A 21,200-nucleotide genomic window follows, 5' to 3' on the forward strand; every position below is an offset into this window, starting at 1 on the left:
TTTTTTAGGATGTTCACAAAATGCTTTCTTCTTCTGTATGGGATTTAATATTTATTCTACAAATTATTTTACTGTTAAATCAAGGTACAACGTGCCTTACCGTTACGTGATAAGCGCACAGCACAGATTGTGTACATTCAATCCCCCAAAGCAAATCACCAAACCCCAGGATGTATTACTTAATCATGTTCAATCAAAATTTTACATTGAAATTACTGAGAAGTTGATCATACCGACACATATACGTATGTGTGTGTTTGCCGTTTGGGGTTGCAATAAAGAGTTTCTAATCCTTTACATATAGACACATACACTACATGCTTTGTATTTCCATTCTTTTCAACGTTCGACACGCTAAACTTAAACTGAAATTCAATGGAGTAGTTTTTCTCATAGGTTCGTGTAATTTCTGGTTGCACCAACCTACAGTGGGTAATATGTTATACTTTGCAAATATTGATCTTGGGTTTCAAAGCAAGAGTCAAACTTAACGTTATTGACTAAAACACAACACACCAAACTAAGTATATTTCACAAACTTAACGGAAAAATATGAATTAGCTAAAAAATATTGAACCTTCTATAATATTACACTTAGACTCAAACGCAACAAAACAAACAGGGAACTAACGTGTGGACCGGGATTTAGGCTTAGTCTTGGTTCGAGTCCTTTTGATAACTAGGATTTACTGACTGTTTTGAAGCAAGTTACGCCCAAACTCAACGCAAAGAATAAAACGTATTGTAGAAACGCGAACAGCACAACAAAATATTCCGAGTGGCATTATGGCCTAACTTTACCTGTGCCAAAATTGAACTATTTTATATATTAATTAAAAAAACGCTTCTCTGGTAATAATATTTATTCTCTTTCATTTTTAATTTCCTCGGTGTTCTATTATAAGTTATACGTTCGACGTAATTTAACCTGAAGAAGGCGACTTTAATAGGTTGCCCAAACGCCGGGGAAGCAATATTAACAGATGAGCTGATTATATATATTTTGGCCCTCGTGTTTTTAAAGCAAAGACCAAACCTTACGTTACTAATAGACAACGAAGCAGAACCAAATAGTACGATAACGTATGACGTTGCTCAAAAATCTCGAACCTTCTGTAATATTTCACACGTTGGTGCCAGCTACGTCACGTCTAACTGACTCGACGCCATTCGAAACCGCTAGCCAACTGTCCTGGGAACATCCGAGCCCCATCGGTGCCCCCCATGAACCCCTAGGGGTTATATTACCGAATTCCGCAGACCAATGACTGCAACCCAAGGAGATGGGTCTGGGGTGGATTTTCCTGATTGTTTCTCTAACTCAAAAGTGGTTTCTAAATCGTGACTCCATATATCGACAGATTTAGTGACTTCGATTTTAGATGAAAATAAATAATGTTATGGATATTGATAAAAACTGAATATTGTTATAACTCTCCTGACGTGCAATGAACACCAACTTTGTATAACTGCAATACATGTCACTGGAAGTCTATTGAGTTCCATCTGGTGTTGTCGATGTTTGGCATGCGAAGCATAAAATAGTTGGATCCAAAATAAAAATAAGAATTTTCAGTCAGCACATCAAAAATTGCTAACTGTAAAACAGTGAGGCTATTTGAAATATTTTTAAAATACCGACACAATCTTGTATCTTTATAGAATTTGCCCCACCAGGCAAAATATTAATAGATAGATACTAAGTCATAAACCGACGTTTCGGCAGCAGATGCCAGCTGACCTTGTATCTTTATGACTGGCGCCTAAACCCTTATATTGTTGTTAGATCTCCGCACGGCTAGACGCCAACTAGTCGGTTTTTGGCACGCGACTTTACATTAGCGTTCATCTTATGTATACAAGCACCTCTAATTAAGCGTGACAAAAACAATGCTCAAAAGCGAGACGCCGGACTCCCGAATATGGAGCGGTGAACGACGCGGCGTACAAATCAATTAGGACTTTCACAAGCACGTCTGTCTGTGATTATGACTTGAACGCCTGTCTGGGAATATAACTTGTTTTAGACACCACCTTAGCACGTAATATAAGTGCGTTAATGAAGGGCTTTCTATTAAGTGATATCCAATAATATTGGATCGAAGCCGATATACGCTTAAGTCGTAGTATGGGCACTCGTCCGATCAAGGGTTGTATCGGTGCCGATTCAAACACAAGTTAATTTCAGAATTAGAGCCATGCTTTTCCGCCTGAATTTGTTGAGTTATTGAACAACCTCGTTGAATGTTTGAGTTTTGCATTTTGACTTTGGGCTATCTAGGGTAAGAAAACGTACATTTCGCATCATTGTAACATTTTGTGTATTGATCAACGCCCATAAAACGCATTGCGTGAACTCCAGATTGGGAAGGTATTAGGCTGAACCACTATTTATCGCCTATTCGCCTTCTATGCATTTTACTGCTAACATAGATATGCTGCTAAGAGCAGATTCGTGTTTTGCGACTATAATTATGCTTTGCATAATTAGTATTTAACTGTAAAACATTATCACGATATCTATCTGTACAATGTAACATCATCGGCTTAACAACGAATCCTTTGCTTTGCTAAACACTGCTAGATCACTGCATTATGGAGAAGAGTGACAATTACGACCAACTTGTTTTGCTATCTTAAACAATTCCAAGCCAATTTTTGTTACCAATATTTTATGTATAGCTTTCCAAAATAAAGCTCTTCTCTCGCTTCAAAACAATTCATCAATTGATTATGCTATTACAAATTTATTAATCACAAAAATCTGGTAAACACAGAATCTAAAGTTTACAAGCAACGTGCGCTTTAAGATGTATATCCGAAATAACTTGAGAAATACACTATGTGAGACCTAACAAGAAATTTGAAAACTTTGAGAATAGAAAACACGGGACACATTACATTGGCAAACCACTTTCTACACGATAACAGTTAAAGCACCGTACGAAACATCAATTTATTAAGACCCAAATACTCTCACCTTACATACCCCGCTAACTTGCTTCTCAACTTAATAAAATTCTCACGGAATCACAATTCTAATCACATTCCAACAAACTGCGTCGCCCTTAAAAGCAGCCACCACGATAAGTAGAGTTTGCAACGAACCTATGGGGCCTGGGTGGCGAAAAAGTCTGACGTCTGCCCGGTCGCTCTCACAGCGAGGAGTCTGCAAGCTCAAGTCTTATCGCTTCTCGGGTGTCAAGCTTCCACTTAGTTGACGTTCCCACGAAATCACGACAGCCAGCGTCTCTATATTGCAGGCGCGGGAAATCGTTAGGGTTCTAATTTAACCACAACTTAGTATAAGTTGAACTGAACCTTACAAAACTATAAGAGATTCAAGATGAACATAACCAAAGCATATATAGAAGTAGGTAGAATTTTAAAAGATTTATTAGAAACTTTCAAAATGCAACCTACTTCTACACAAGCTTTGATATTCTTACTACGTCTAACTAAAACCTCAAATCATTGTGCTCAAAAGCTAAACAGCATAATTATAAACGTTATAATCGGTGTACTGTATTGAAATGCACTTAACAACGTTATAGGCTTTGCTTTTTACTATACTACGTTTAAAATGCCCATGTTAAAACTACTATGGCAGGGGTTCTTAAACTTTTTTTCCTCGGACCCCTAAAATTTTCTTTTAGCTCGCACGGACCACTGTAGGCAAATACAATTCAAAAATGACGTCATAAATTGACGTCACAGTACAAATAAACTTCATTATTTTCTGATGTTGGTCCAAAAATGGGAAAGTGAAATGAAGTTTAAATAAATTCAGTGCAAACCCGTTTAGTTTTTATTTAATTTTTTTTATAAATTGATTTCTTCATAAGTATACACTAATATTTAAATTAGGCTTTCATGGACCCCCTTCGTGAGAAGTAAGAAGAGCTTTATTTTAGGTTGTTTTTTTAACTTAAAATGTTAAATTTCCTGGAACTGCTTATAACCCTTCCTTACTCATCCCAAGTCAACAATTATTCAATTATTTCCGACATGTGTGCTTTATTATCCCAAACTAACAAAATCAAGTGCGAATGTATCATTGAAAAGCGCCAGTACGAATCAAACAAGTCTATTAATTTCCTTCCTAAACCAACACCGAGTTGATATAGTTTATCATATTTTTTATCTTGGAGATAAACAAGCCCAGTTTTCCACGAAACGCCGACTCCACAAACGCTGTGGTTGCATTTCCAAGAACCAACCAGCGCTCGATTGCATAGAAATGACCCGGTGCGGATCGGATCCTATAGTCTAGTGAACGTGCTGCTGCTGTCAACAACAAATGGAATTCGCGACCCTTTATTACGCGAACAGCTAGGTGTGAATGGGGGTGGGGCTATCGAGGACTGATTTCTTAAGTAGCCCGAAAAGCAAGGGACTCGCTTGATGTGAAAGCTATACTATTCCCGTCAAAGTGTATTTTTTTATATGACAGTTTTTAAACGATACGAAGACAAAAGTGTGAGTTATTTTCAAAAATTGGGAATGTTATTGTCAAAATTAGGGGTTTAGGCAATATATGCGTTTTTACGACCAACTATTTAAGATAGAACGGTTATTCGACTTTATAACAGTGAAATAAAAACAACAATACAATATTAGCGCAAAAATGATGATTACGATCTTTTTACGCTTTTTTCAATAAAAGCACACTTATGATAATTTAAGATTGTAAGAATTTAAACAACTTTAGTTTTTTTTCGAAAAATTAAAGCAATGTAAGTAACTTCCACGTAAATACAACCCAGATAACTGCCGCGTAAAGGCTTGCTAAAAGCGTGTTGTGTAAATAGACTTCTGTCCTTCGCTCAGCAACAAAACGTTGTTAAGTGTATTTTTGCACGCGTCAACTCACAAATAGCAACAACACTGTGTACGTGAAAAGCGCAACGTTTTGGTGATTCATACTTTGTACAACGCTCGGGTCCCTAAAATAGCCCGAGGTCCTTACCCAACGGTTCTCGAACTGTACCGCAGTGTGTCGCGATATAAACTGTAAGATTGCAAAATACCGTGACATGCAGTGTATTCCTGACTGGACTTTACACTATCTGGTTTATTTAGCTAACTGACAACATTGTAGCATTTAACGTTTAGCAAGGGTTCCTAAAAACAGACAAACAAATTGCATTCAAATTTGCCAGTAAAGTTTTTTAAAGCATTTCATTACTTTTTAGTGCGCCACAATCTTGCACTGTCGTTAGGCACTTGCAATACAACCACTCTCTAAAATTTGAGGTAATTAATACAAAAACTAAGTAAAATATTTTACCTTTTACCAATATCGGTAATTTAACAAACATAAAATTAAAAAATTGTATTTTTTGAAACGCAAAGCTCAAAATGCGATATTGTCAAAAAGGACTTCTTAGTAGGTTTTTTATTTTTACATTTAATGTTTTAACTATTGCAAAACGTTTGCGCAAACTTGCGAAATCTTGCAAAATCCACATAGAGGGCGAAATAATACCCACTCATTTTTTCGCGTGTTTTTCAGCCTGTAAGAGCGTCAATCAACGATTTATAAATACTCAAATCGCATTTCCGCTGGTTTAGTCGGATAACATCACTACTGAAGTGAAATTAAGTCAAAACTCTTAGAAATAAGCACAGTCTGTCAGCTTTGCCTAAACCATATTACTCCAAGTAGCTTTAGCACCTGAGCCATCTCCCCTTTGTCTCACAGTGCTATAAGCCAAATGAGGTTGCCCTGGTATATCTGTCCGCCCGTGCCCTATGCAAACACTTGACTAAGAAAACTGACCGGTACGTTACTGGAGATTGTGGGCTCTGCACAGGTAGGAAAAGTTTTCAGCTCATCAATCTTGCTGACCAGATATGCTCTAGTGAAGAACCGACAATGCATGGCTTCTTAAAACGATTCAAAACTTTAACGCCCTACTTGCAAACGCTACTGACTATACCCCTGAATAACACAATGATTTAAATCAATTTAGTTTGAAACGCTTTGGGAAAAGTAGTTTAATTATATGTCCGCACATCGAAAATATAATTTATTAAAATGACGCACGCTAGAAAAAATAGGACATTATTGTTAACTTTAATCCCCACCCCCCGCCTTAATCGTATCTAAGTTAATTTCTTGCAGGCAATTTCATTTATTGGTAAATTTTTGGTCCAGAATATAAGGTCAAGCCACTCTATTGATTGCTATAATATTATCAAATCTAACCATAAAACGTATACGCCCTTTATATCAGTAACCCGTATTGTTTGAGAATACTAACATCGCATATAACATGGACTTAAACCCTTTTAGTGGGAAAGTAATCAAAGATCCCAGTAGTCCGTTTCTATTTGAGCATATAGCAAAGCCAAAATACTTTATTACCGCGGGTCCACTTTCATTCTGTGGGTTCTGCTTCTTGATTAAAATGAACGAGTTCCGTACGTGACCAAATGTACCCAGAGTTTTAAGGGACAACCCTTGGTAAGATTAATTGTGCCTCGGCTCGGGTTTTGTTTGGTTTATCTCTTGAAACTACCACAGAATGAATCAGAGGTTGGAATTTCAAAAAAGGTTAAGTTACTTGACGCAGTTACTTCACGCAAAAATGTTACGCAATTTTATGCAATTCCCGACTAAAAGTGTTTCACAATAAAGTGTTTTGGCGGTTTGTCCGTACATATTGCAAAGTGGTACATTTTCTTCCGACGCAAATGTTCCACAATCATCTACATGCCATTTTACGTTATATATGAAAAGATGGCATTGCTACGATTGAAATGTTTAGATATAAAACGGTTTGCAACCAGGGGCGGTACCTTTGCGTACAACACAAATATGTTGTGCAAAAAAAATATATGCTCAGATTTCGTAACTTTTAACCCGCTCAAGATGCTTCTGGCGAGGCGCACCGAACTCTAATTCTGATCAAATTTTTAAAAAGCCTTTCTAAAAGCATGATGTGTACAATTATGGATGCCGTTATCTTTGGCTAGTACGACTCCAAGAGGGATTGATCAACGAAACACATTGTGTAGAATTATGTACGTTTCAGTTATTCTCCGCGGTTGAGAAAAAAAATGAAAAACAGCACATTGTGTAATGCTATATATACAGTAGGTGCCGTTATCGTGGCCAAGTACGTCTCTAGCAGGGCTTGATCACAGAAACACATTGTGTTGTATATGTACGTTTCAGTAAGTTTCAACCCGTTAAAATGTTTCACAAGTGAAAACGCGGCGCTTGTGTCCGGAAAGGCTTCAACCCGCCCACGCTCTCGGCATTAAACGAGCCGTTATCGGTCTCACAACTTCAGTGACTCGAAGCATCTCGTGTTTGTAGCTGCCTTCACCTTTTTACGATGCTGTTGTGACAACCCGGGCTTCTAACGAGGTCCACTGGCAGCGCTTTACGTCCAAACGCGCTTACACAACACCAACCTTTACCGTTTGGTCGCAACCCGGCTCCAATGGTGCGTGATTCAAACGAATGCCAACGGACAACAACACGTGAAAGTGGTACGACTCTATATACTGGAATGAAGGGATTTACTAGAATATTCTAGTCAATAAATCATTTATTTGAAGAAATACAATATTTGAGTATGTTGGAAATGATGAATAAAAAGATTTCGAAACGTTTAAAATGCTACCCACTTCTAAAATTCTGCTTGGACCTTGATATTCTTACTACAACCTCAAAACATTTTGCTTCAAAATATAACATTGATATACTTATATATTCAGAAAACAAAACGTAAAGCATTATGTTTGTATGCCCAATTATTATGATATATTAGGCAGGCGTTCGCACCCTACATCTTGTGTTAAAAAAGCAACAGTATAAATGCTTTCATTAGGCTTTGAAAAGTAATTTCAACATGTGTTAAACCAAAATTGGTGTTACTTCTAAAATGTATGGATACCTGAAACTATCAGAAACTACGACGCAATCGGCACGCTTAATACTTATCATCATTGACGTCACAGTTGAGCGGCTACGTCAGAAAACTAAAGGCGAAATAACTGTGATTTTGCACACGTACCAAGATATATTGACATTTTGGTAGCAAGTAATAATCTGATATCTGTTTCCAAAAATTTAGCGTCTAAAGTTGTTTTACATTTATTTACCGATCAATGCAGCTAGGAAATTTGGTAAAAAAATTGCATTTTAATATGTAGCTTCAATCATATTTATTTTACTTGTATTATACGGGGTCCACAGAGTTGTATGAATAAGCTTGGCCTTTCACGCACAAAAACGCGAGTTACGTCCTTAGTTTTGCTCACAGCGACAGGATTGTGCAGCAAGTCGTGAAAAAACGGTTTCTATCCGTTTTAGTAGTTGGTCATTGGAACAAGTAGCATTTCAGTCAGTTTCGCCATTCACATTTTAGATGCGTCTTATGGAATATCATTTTTTGCTTGAGTTTTCCCGTGGTTTACAGATATGCGCTTATTAAGTCGATGTTCCACGCATAAAAATATATAGAAAGCACATGACAGGAGTTTTTTGATAGAGTTGGGCACCAAGTCGTTAAAAGCGGCACGATTTTGACTTGCGTCATTCGGTTGTTCGCGTCGGTCGTTTGTTACGTGATAATGCCGCCATGGACTATCGCTCCCTTGAACACAAAGTTCCAACAAAAGTCTTGGGAGTCGACATAAGTTTTACACGGAAGTTGGTAACCCAACATGTCTGGTTGTCTGTTAAGTGGGAGGTTAAACACAATATTCTTGGTGGTCGACATTATACAAGTGATTCGTAACGATGGGAATGAAATCAACTGACAAGTTGTTTAATGTCAAAAGCATATGGCCGTTGTGTTGCTTAGTACGGCTTTTCAAACGGTATGAGTTACATATTTTTTTTGATTTTGTGTAATGCGCGCCATGTTTTGCCTAAATTTTTTATTGTTTTGCACTTTTTTAATTAAGATGTGACCGATAGCCACATTAGTATAATGCGGCCTGAACTATCAAAAATATCACATAAAAAACTAACGTTTTTGACAAACTATTAAAATGAGTTGTGGTTACAAACTAACAAGTTAACGTAATAAACTCACATGACACAGTTCGAACGTGATCTTCAAAAATGCACCTGATTTTACCAGCTGGGCGAATTTAGGGTTTTTCAAACAGGATTGTTTGTCAGTTTTAAGCAATTTTGCAAAACCTAAAAAAAGCAGTTGCAAGATTTTCTCAAAACATTGTTTTTCCCCTGTTCCTTAATCCCGATGCTTTTCGATGAAGTGTTTGTCTCACCTCGCTTGTATCTTTTTCACGAAACTGAATCTCACACGCACGAAACCCTGCCGGGATTAGGACTCACGTACTGACACGCTTCCAAGTCCTAAATTCGAAACCCCAACGTCGCTTTTCAACCCTCCTAACCCCAACCCACTGGGGTTGCCCAAATCCCCTGGGAAAACCTACACCGGACCCCATCTGCTCTGCTTGTTGTGATGTCACAAATGAATGCCATTGTTTGTTGTGATGTCACCATGTGACCTCTGTGGGTCTGGAATCTGTTATCCTTTGAAAAGTGTAGATTTACACGTGGTAGAGGTTCAAGTAAGTTGTTGTTGTTAATGACTGTGTTTACAGCTTTTTGAAATACATTTGGGAGCATAACGGTTTGAGTTTGTAGTTAGACGCCAAAAGACCATACAAAAAAGTATCATTTTGTGAATCTTTCGAAAAAACGTTAGATAATGGCTGGAGGTTGTAGTTAAGAAATACGTAAAGAAATAAATACTAAAGCCCATACAGAAGTAGGTAGCAATTTATTTTATTTTTTTTTTTCAACTAGATAGTGTAAAGCATCTTTTGACCACGATTCATTTAAATTTATTTTTCTCAGTAGGAAATTTATCCTGTACGATGCTTGCATTCCTTACACGGCTGAGGACTATTATTAGCACTTATAATCACAACCCGGCAAATGTCAATCAAAATTCCAATACGTTGTTCACTTAATCGTCCAATTCGCCTCTTAACATTCAGATACGCGGCTAACCACATCAGCACTGAGTTTGCAAAACCTCGATCCAATATCTACACCGGGCGGTTGGACAAACCTGATTTAATTAAGAACCCCAGCCCATTGTGATGTCACGGAGCGGTGCTTGCGCGTCTGTTAAATGTTGCCTTTAGGCCTTCATGCCCAATGTGCGTATATGGGTGTGAGCGTGCGGCAATGGCCTTACCGCAAATTAACCTTCCAATATATTGAAGCAGGAAGTGTTGTATGAATTGCTCTACAGAAGGTCATATAGACTTTTATGTAGCGGTTTTTATCGGTTTAATTCAATTTTAAGCAAATGATTATATGATTTACCTGAAAAGCATTATCTGAAATCTATTTGTTCAATACGTAATCCCGTTTAATTGATTAAATTATTGTCGCTGATTTCGTGTGATTGCATACTTAGCAAATAAATACAGCTAAATTACAATTTAAATATACAATTTAAAAGGTTTTCATAATTTTTTCCCAATATTTTTATTACCGTAAAATTATTACTGAGTACAGTAGTAAGTCACTTATTTTATACCCTTATGTGAACTTTAAACTCGAAAATAAATGTAGTAAAAAGATTATGCACTATGTTAAAACAAAACAGGTTCTTTGAAAACGCATTTTAAAAAAAGTTTTTTTCAATTTGTCATCCGAATAAACGCCATTTACTTTAGCTTCGCCTTAAAATATAATGATAAACAGCAACACCCACTAAAAACAGTTACATTTCACCCTTCCCCACTTATAAAACAATGAAAAAACACCTATATAACAATAGGTGAGTCAGAAAGTTGCAAATTTTCCCGCACCAGTCGATCCCCAACCATCTGTAAGTGTGACGTACAATGTGGTTTCTAATTACCACTGGTTGACATGTTGATAAACCATCACGGCACTATGACGCAGGTTTAATGGTGCGTGGATTTTACTCAATTTTATTCCGTTGTACGCTTTAGTTGGCCACGGGACTGTAATTAACACTTCGGACGCTCCATGACCATCATTTTTTTGTACATATTATTAACACCTATCCCTAAACCACCGCTATAGTTAATTGTGGGAATTTTGCCACTAATTGGGTAAATTGTCTGTTAACATGTTGCTTATTTTAAAATCCATCATGGTGGTTTTAAAATTAGCAACACCTATCACATTTTTACCACTGCTAAAAATGTATTGATGATGTTATTCTAATTTTAGCAAAAAATTATAACATTACGTGTTGATTTGGAAAGGTAACACTAATGTAAACTAAGCGTATTAGAGTCATATTCATTCATGACCAAAGTCATTGGTAACCTTAACAACACTTGAACGATGTCAATAAAACTGCAATGATAGTTTCGTTAACCGACTGTTATTTTGTTTAAATTTTTGTCGCCTTAAAAAAAATTCCATAACGTGGTTGCTGTGTGCTTTTATAACAGTAAGCTTTAAATGCTTACGAATTAGTCTAGTTTAATTTAATCTAAGCCAAGTTTAAATTTTAAGGAAATTGTGTGCTTTTAAATAGTGTAAATTTTGCGACGAAAAATAGATTTCTTAGTGTGTCGCAAGGGTTGAGACCTACTTCTGAAAGTAACCACGCTTATTCACAAACATCGTCGCACTTACGTTTTGTGGGCACGTGTTCTGAGGCTGAGGTATAGTCGTCTGTAGCTACAGAGTAAACACTGGAAAACTTTGTTATACTGGGCGAAAGTACTACATAACGTTAACGTGGCGGCCAAAAGCGTGGTAGTACAAAATATCAAAATATCTCCCTCTTTATAAGCATAGTTGCAGATCGTTTGGTTTAAGGAATCATGATATGTAAGTGTTGCTATAACAGGCATAACATTGCTCCTGGTAATTTTTATGTTATGCAAAGTCTTAACCAACTTTCCTTCTTCACGTCGAATGAGAAAAAAACGTTTTATTCATGCAAGATATAGTTAGCATATCGCCAATTTTTACGAGGTTTGTAAAGTATTGTGCTTAAAAATACACTTTCAATGTGTTTTGAGCATTATGGTTGGAGGTAATAATTTGACGCAGTAGGAATACCAAAGGTCATATGGAAGTAGGTTGCATTTTGGACGTTTCGAATTTATTTTTATTAATTTCAACAACAAAAAAAAACTGACAAAACTGGGGCTTAACAATCTTGCCGAAACTACGAATATGTTTAAACACAAAATCAAGCCGGGTTGTCAATATTAGACAACACCTTACAACAGCAAAGTGGTCACGCGATGCAAATAGTTCCGGTAAAACGTTATTTTGATAATCTAAATCGGGAACTCGTATTCCTAAACTAAACCCTGATGTCATAAAGAGACTTCAGCCAATGTTTTCTTACAAATGTGTCACGAGACCCAGAGGCAACTAGGTGAAAGAGAAAAATAACACTGCTAGGGCGCCAAATTAACTCGTTTAGGGCGCTAAATGAGGGGCATAGGCCATTTAAACATATTGCAATTCTTTTATCTGAATTTTAAACCAATCAAACCAGTGTTTGTCACCTTTTCGCGGCGAAATTCTACGAAAATATGCAGGCGAAGGTTTGGCGACCCAATTCTCTTCACTGCACTTCTTAAAAGATCGAGTGAACAAAACACAAGCAAGACAATAACATAAAAAAACAAATTTGATTTTTATGAACTAGTCACATTGCTTCCGCAATTGTCTAAAATTTAGTGATATCTTGCTCGAAGAACAATCTATAGAAGTGAAACCATGTGAACTGCAGGCGGCGAACCAAAGCACTTAAGCCAAGGTTTTTCTTACATTTCATCACTAAACCCCAAGAGAATGGGTTAAAGTAAAAAATAACTCTGTCCCTTTTTCCCCTATTACGGGTAAAATTTCTGACTCTTGTTTGTGGTCAAATAGCCCGTAAAATATCACCTTTTTCTTGCATCATTTCTTTCGTTTTATTCTACATAGTTCATCTGTTTTGTTAATTTCTCATGAAACCCTCACGAGTCGAGATTGTTTGGAAACAGCGCGGCTTTAATTTCCTCTCCTCGTGCCAGAATAAACAATAACACTTGCCGTTTTACTAAAGCACCGCTTTGTGCCTTTTGTGAGCGACGCTTAACACAACAGCAGAGGTCTGTTGTAGCATTGTGCCGTAAATTGAACGGCGGCCCACTCATAAAACACAAACTGCAGAAAAACTCAAGCTAAAAAATTTGCGCTGGATTTTAAATCCAATATCACCATAGAAAGTGCCTAATATTGCAAACATCCAAAAACCTATTCCTTACGTTTGAGTATATTCTTTAGGAACATGGTATTAAAACCCTAACAGCCAGATATAAAAGATAAATGATTTCCTTCAACCCCAAATTTTTTCTTAAACCCATTGGTATATGATCAAAAGTCTTTCGGTAGCGTATAATTTGGTCTTATGAACAAATTTAAATCCAAGTTAAATAGAGAATATAAAGTAACGGTGTTTTTTTGTTCCAATTGCCTTGATTGCAGGAGATTCCCTTGCTTATTTTGCATTTATATTCAAGGGTTTTCAATATGTTTCCGGATGCCGTGCGTTTACTATAGGAGCCAAATACGCGTTGAACTAGACTAGTTAGCGCCTAGTGTGTTTGGATAGCCAGGCCTTCATCAACAAAGTGTCATGGCGGCGCTCTGCGGATATCAGAAGCCATTCAACGGCGGTTTCCGTAACTTTGTTATTACAAGGTCTTGCCTTTCCAAGAATAGCCTTTTATTGAGGACTGTGATATTATGCGCCTGGCGTTTTGTGCCTTTAGAAGTGGCTCTTTCCTAGTGAATTGAACTTGGAGAGATAGGGCTGGCATCTTTGCCTTGCTTTGAGATGAAATAACAACTTTATCGTAGCGAGTGTGTGGCGGGAAATAATAACAATTCCCGAAACTCTTTGTGAATGAAGTTTTAAAAAACTAGCGCCTTGTCCGAAACGTAAAGGCAATGTACTAAACCCTATTTAACGTCGCAGAAGAGATTACAATGCCGAACGAAAAAATCAATCTTGATCTTTTCCTGAACACAATAAATATTAACAATTTCCTCACTGTTTGTTTTTAAAGGGTTTAGAGAGATTTTATGGAAATGTGAGAGTAATTTCTGTCCTATCACGATTGTGTCCGTGTTCAAGTATTAATTTTGGACTCTCGTGATTGTTTTATAGTTAAACTAATATAATTTCACCCCCCAAAAAAAGAAGACTGTCCCACAACCCCCCAGGGGATCCAACCACGTCGTAGGAAATGCTGGCTGATAATTTAGTTTTACAAATTCTCAAATCTCCCAAAACTGTAGAATTTAGAACATGATGTTAGCAGCTCAGTACCAAATAAAACGATTGAAAAAGTTTTCTAAAGGTGTTTTTTCTATTTTTTGATGGCCGTTAAAAATCAACAACTGCTATCAGCTGATGTTCCTCGAAGCAATCACACGACAATCGCGATTATGACATCACTAACTTCCCCTTGTTTTCGCTAATTGTGAGGTGACAGTTCCCAGAAACCGAACACGTGCTAGTAGCGGCGTGCCCAGCAACACAAAACGCGCGGTGGTCGACTAAGCGAGGCGATTTATTGTCAATTCTAAGATCCACGCGAGCGTTCGAGTGAGGTAAGTTAGCCTGGGCTTTGTTTGACCATCAACTAACTGTTGGCTTGTAACCGTAGCAGCTATAAACCTCGCCGACTGATACAGTAGAGGCGTGTGATTAGTGTGCTGGTGTGGGGGAGTTAGCGATGCTAGCAGTGTCAACATAAGCACTAAACTGGTTGCTGCAGTTCTGCAAGCTTTTGCGCTAACTGATATTACATAAACGCCAACTATTACATAGTCAAACTGTTTAATTTATCCCGCTTTAGACGAAAAATGTGATTATACAGAATCAAACGCCAACTATTATTGGTTTTAAGTTGTTTAATTTATCCCACTTGGAACTAATCATGCGATTCCAAAGAGGGGTAACAGCATAAACACTATAGCCCGGTTCTGTTTTGCAAGCTTTTACGTTCCAACTAGTTCCTAATAAAAACTCCAATGGTTTAATTTGTCCCATGGGAGTTATCAAAAAGCGATTCAAAGTGGGGTAACAACATAAGCAACAGACTCATTGATTGGATCCAAGTATTACAAATACACTGACAAACTGTTAAAAAACATAAAACTGGTGCACTCCACCCATTAGTTGCGACAACCAGGCTTAAATAGGGTTGATTGGGATTCGAACTCCTGTTCGTAATTTAACACTACTGCTTCGCCAGTGAGCTTTTAGGCAAGCGCTTAAAAAGCTCGTAAAGTGAGTCATATTTACACTGTATTGTCTGTCGCGTCTTTGTAACAATTCTACTTTTACTCAACCACCGTTTTACGTTTTTTTTCTGAATTGCCGGATGTGGGATATGGCTAGCGCATTTAATTGTTCACATATATAAAAATGTTTTCATAAATTATTTTGATGTTAACTAATTTTTCAACTGTCTATATCAGTAATAAGGTATAGAGCGTTAATCTGTGTAATATTAGGCGTGCAATTCCTTTTGCACTGAAACAAACCTATAATTACAAGATAGTTGTATAAAAGCACCAAAAAACGTTTTAAAAGCACATAAAACTTTAATTAATTTTGTGCATGGGAAACAAAACTACAAAGCGTCTGTATAATATTAACAGTACAACTTCTTTGCACCAAAAAATACTTATCAATTGCATAGAAAAAAAGAACCCAAAAAATTCTTCCATAGCACAACTTTTATTAACTTCGCGCGTTTAAGTGTTGCCTGTATTTACAGCAGTGCTCCATTATAAAGTTGTATATATATGTTCGAACTTTGCACACAAACGCTCGGCCGATGCCAAAAAAAGATCGATTTGTAGATGAAATTGCTCGCACACAAACACACCTGAATGGGATTAACATGTTGCCAAGTTGATCAACCTCATGCCAATTCCTGTTGCTGCTACTGACAAGTTTCTCACGCAAAGTGAGATTGATCGCGACCCAATCGCGCTATGGTCTATGACGTCATAGAAAAGAGATCGTTCTAATGCGTAGCCAATGGTTTTAATTAAAAATATGTATTGTCGACTGTCGTGCTAGTTTAAGCTCGTACTTGATTTTTTCAAAACTTACAGTTATATGCTGCTGTTGAAACACTTTACCAATTTCAAATCACTCACTAACTATACGTTGAGATCTCACTAAATGTTACTAATCAGCCAAACTTTGATGTTTAAGTGTTTTTGCATTTAGTCATAAACTCTTCTTAGTGGCGATAAACTCAATAGGTACCGCAGCAACAGCAAGTATAAGTTTAAGCCGAATACTTATAACAACTAGTTTACTCGCCCAAGAAAGCAACTCTAACTCAATTTTCTCACTATCTACAACTCCGTGGTAAAGGTTTTGGTTAAAACAGTTGTTCATAGGATCAAAAAACATGAAAAAAAAGTAAATAATTGCAGAGACTATGTTAATTTCCTTGAAATGACTGTTTAGTAATCAACGATTACCGTGTAACACCAGTGGCAAAAGCAACCCAACATCCCGGAACAAGGTACCTTTTTCACCGGGCAATCCGGATATAACCTTGGATGTATTTCAACCAAGATATTAGTTGCACTATTGCACACCACTTTGAACTGCAACTTTACGTTTTCGAAGTTTACTTTGTTAGACTTTACGTTAGGACAGAACATTATGACGTCATCTACGAAATTGTCCATGCGTTTAGGTAAAATAAAATATTCTACTTTCACCCTGTGTGACACACTCTACATTTTAAACGAACCACTGCCTTTTTAAAAGAGGGTTTCGTCGTCCCATTTCTATATCAACACAAATGCGCAGACTCAGCGCTTTGCTTTAACCGCCAACTTACGTGTTAAGTCAGCCTGGACTCCAGACGAAAGTAGGGTTTGCTTTCGCCGACATTATCAATCTAATCGTTGGGCATATTTTGATGACATTATCAATCTTATCGCGCTAACAATCTGACACATTGGTGCGCATTCGTGTTAAGAAGTATCGAGCCATGAACCTCGGCACATTTAAGAGGTTTGTTTCACTAAACTGTCGTTTTAAAGCAGTGTTCCATAACCTATGGTCTACGCTTAATTTGTTGGGTCGCGGACTGCAGCAGGTTTATGGTTCGATTTTTTAAGATTGGTTCTGAGCAAGATTTCTCTTAAATGTGAGAAAATTACATATTTTTTCCAAAAATATTTTCCAAATCTGTGTATTTTGCTTGGAACCAGATTACATTGCGCAAAAAGTTACCACATAGGTCATTACATAGAGGGTTGGTAAGCCTATTAATTAAATATATCTTATTACTGCAGAACAATTCTAAAAAATGAGTACAATTACCCTTTTCTAGCCCAACAGCGCTATGATTTCGGTTAAAAGAGTGGCTCTTAAACTGGGGTCCACCGTTTCCAGTGTGGAACTTTGAAGTGGTCCACATAACATTTCTATCTTTCTTTCAAGGCTGATAAATTATAAGTCCGGAAAATAGTTTTCTTACAGTTAATAGATCGATTGACCGTTTGTTTACCGTGTGGTATGAGTAGCGAACTGAATGTGTGGAGTAATTATTGCACTTCTAAGTTTCAATTTTCGTTGTTTAGTACATTAAAATATTCCGCCAATATTTCCGCACGGTAAAACAAGTTGGGGACTCACTGAGTTAGAACAAGAAGGCATTGTGCTTCTGTTAGTTTGATGGCACGAAGCCTGGCCTAAAGTTGCCAGTCTTATCTCTCCACACATCAACTGCTTCCACTTTGTTTCGCTGAGACTTAAGTGCAATACCACCAGGCGTACTTGCGCTGTATGTTGAGGTTGTGTGCGGGGTGTGAGACGGTTTGTCGTTCAAATAAACACTGGCACTGACGCACGTACGGTCACACGCGTTGGACCGCAAGTAGCAGTGATTGGCGTCCATGTTCGGTCTAAAAACTAAACGTGCAAGATGCCCGCACATGTTTGAACTTTAACGCTGGGATGATGGGATTTTGTGACCTAATATGTCTGTCACTCTCTCGTATATTAACGAACAATTGGTGCTTTACATGTATGTTAAATATTATTTTCCTTGTTGTTTTTGTTATCACCCAATGCACCATAAATAGGCAAGTACTATTTTTCAACACTGTATTTTTGCACATGATACTGTTTAGTTTTAATAAGAGTATCCTAAGTTCTTCAACATTGTTTGAAAAGTTTTCTTCTTTTTTTATATATTGATATGCAAGATATTTTATGGTTACCACAACCTCCAACCATTATGCTCCAAAATATTTTAGTTAAGTGATTTTAATTTAGGCATTGTATTTTTACAGATGATGTTAAATTTATAGTTCTAATACGGGCAGAACTATTGGCAGACAAAAATGTTTGTACTGGCAAAACTATTTTGTTGATATTTCCAAAATGGCTGTTAAGAAAGGATTTTAAAACATTTGAAAAACGCAACTTGGGTTGAATTTGCAGTTACAGTATTTAATTTGTTATGATTAACACCGCTTGCAAGCATTGATATACAGTACTTACAACCACAAGTATACTCGACGCCTATGTGACTCCATAAGCCTGTCACTTAACGTATACGCGTTCGTTTATTTGAAGTGTTTACCAGATATTATCTCGTCCCCTCACACACAACCTACACCAAGCACTGACGCAAATTCATCTTCCAGTCGAACAAAAAGACCTGCTGTCCTTGGCACTGTGGTGTCGCGGATTAGCGAACGTGTCGCCCGAAATCTTTTAATTAATCGCCCGGCACCCCCGAGAACGCTCGCGTTTCCCTTGTTACGACACAAACACCAAACACGCGCGTAGCTTTGATCAGCTGACGCTGGAGCCGAGGCGAGTTTTGAGGAAGATTTGAAAGGAGATCGGCAAGCTGTCATCATCGCTACCTTGCCTCTTTAAGGCAGGTTAGCTTAAGTTATGCGTTCTTGCTTTTGAAAGGTTTCGCCTGAGTTTTCCCGTGTATATAAACAAAAGTGGGAAGTGAAGGATAAACACAAATATTGCCGTGAAACTGCATTTTGTCTTAAATTGTTTTCCCATAGAGCAGTGCTTCTTTACCTTTTCCTTGTTGCACCCCTTAGTTTACATTGAACAAACAAATACATAACAGTAAAACATTTTCTGTGTCTGATTAAGCATCCTCACACCCCCTTGGAACATTTCTTGCACTTCTTGGGGGTACGAGCACCCCTGGTTCCTGCCATAGAGTTATGCTGTATTTTCAAGAACGTGTTTTAAGAATGTCGGATGTTTTATGTAGCGTGCTAAATATTGCCCAAGTTAAAATCTAAAACATTTCAAGGTGCTACTTGATTTATAGATTTTGACTGACGCATTGTGAAAAAATAACTTGGGATAATTAGCAGTTTAAGAATCAGAGGATTACCTCTCCAAAAATTGCATTCTTTATGTAAAACTAACCACTCAAAACAACTGTAACACACAAATTTAAAACAAACTCAAATCCAGGTTGAAAGGTAATGTAGAAAGCAAAAGGTCAGTTTTACATCCAAACGCTTCATAAACGGCAAAATAACGTTGTAATAAATCAGCAAGGCATATTATCGCAATTGTGGTTGAAAACTAAAACAAATCAACTTTAGACCTTTTAGATAATTGGCTTTTTAAGGGTTTCTAAATTACTCAATTTTAGCTTTGCAAGTGAAAATGCTGCAAAGGTTTGAAGAAGATGCACGTTCCGATTAAAACAGCACGCTTTAGACAAAACGCCAGTTGTTGAACACTACACCACACCTGCTAATGCGTTTCCAATAACCCCCCTTAAATCAAACATCACAACAACAAAACTCCCCCGACAAACGATGACGTAACAAAGAGATCGCGACCTGTGGGTGTGAAGTGTAGGATAACAATCGAAAACGAGTTTCGCGAAATGTATCTCCTGTAAGCAGATAACTCTCCCCTGACTTTTTCAATCTTTGCTTAATCTCGATCTTAGCTCGATTGTCAAGGGTGAACCGTAATTAAATCCCACTAAGGCTTACACCAAAGGCCAACCTGGCTAACAATAAACTTTGGAGCATAATGGTTGGAGGTTGTAGTCGTAGTAAGAATATCAAAGCCCATACAGAAGTAGGGAACATTTTAATCAAAATGAATAAAGAGATATTCTAATAAACGTTTGATATTATACACTTCTGTACAGGATTTGATATTCTAATTACGACTTGTTATTAAACCATCACAAGGCAGTTAATATTTGGCCTACAATTGTAAAACATGTTGTGGTTTACCGGAGTTTCTCAATATCTTATTTTATTATTAGCGTTTAAAACTTAACCCGTCGTCTTATTGTGACTATGAAGACCTTTCTTGTGACGTTATGTTGAGCAAACCCTCTACTTGACGCAGATTTTTTACTGGGGAACATGTTTTCCTTTTTTTACAAAAAGCGTCGTACAAGCCACTTCTATTGCCTCTATTTGCTTATTGCCGTACTTTAAACGCGCCACAAAAACAGCCTATAATTGCACTGACTCACATAATTGCAAGTGTGAAACGCCAATTAAAGCCCAATTGAAGATTTAGGTGCCAAATACGAGCAACTATAGCTTTAATCTTTTTTGATCGCGTATACACGACACACGTCAATACTTGCAGAACCAGAATTTGGAACTTTATGTTACAACGATAAATTAAACCATGATAAATACACCAGCTGCTAAACAAATGAACATTGTTATACGTTTTGGAAGCATCACAGTATAAAAAGGATATTTTCATTAAAATCAAAAAGTATTTTATCATAAATGCAGTCCTAATGAAAACCCTTGTGAGTACAACATCTTAAAAACGCTTTGTGACTGGTTTTGCTGGCTTTCACAGGCATTTCTATACAGACAAATTAGGTATTTCGGTTTTAATTAGGAGTGTTTGTAGTAGTTATGTTTAATATGGGTTGCATAGAATTCTAACTGGGCGCTTTGGGCGTATAGGCATGGGTGTGTTACGCATCCTATACCACATTGTGTAAGCTAATTTAATATCATACTATTAGCCCATCGAGACTTACGTGCAACGCTCGGCGGTTGAAATATAGAAGCGCGCCGAAAATGTACTTTTATGGCTGGAGGAAAGATTTCAATTGATCACCATTTCATAGAAAAGCGGTGCTAAGCAAAAGAAGATAATATTGAACTTAAA

The sequence above is a fragment of the Ascidiella aspersa genome, chromosome 4 (genome assembly GCF_963924565.1).
Source record: "Ascidiella aspersa chromosome 4, kaAscAspe10.2, whole genome shotgun sequence".
Lineage (NCBI taxonomy): Eukaryota > Metazoa > Chordata > Ascidiacea > Phlebobranchia > Ascidiidae > Ascidiella > Ascidiella aspersa.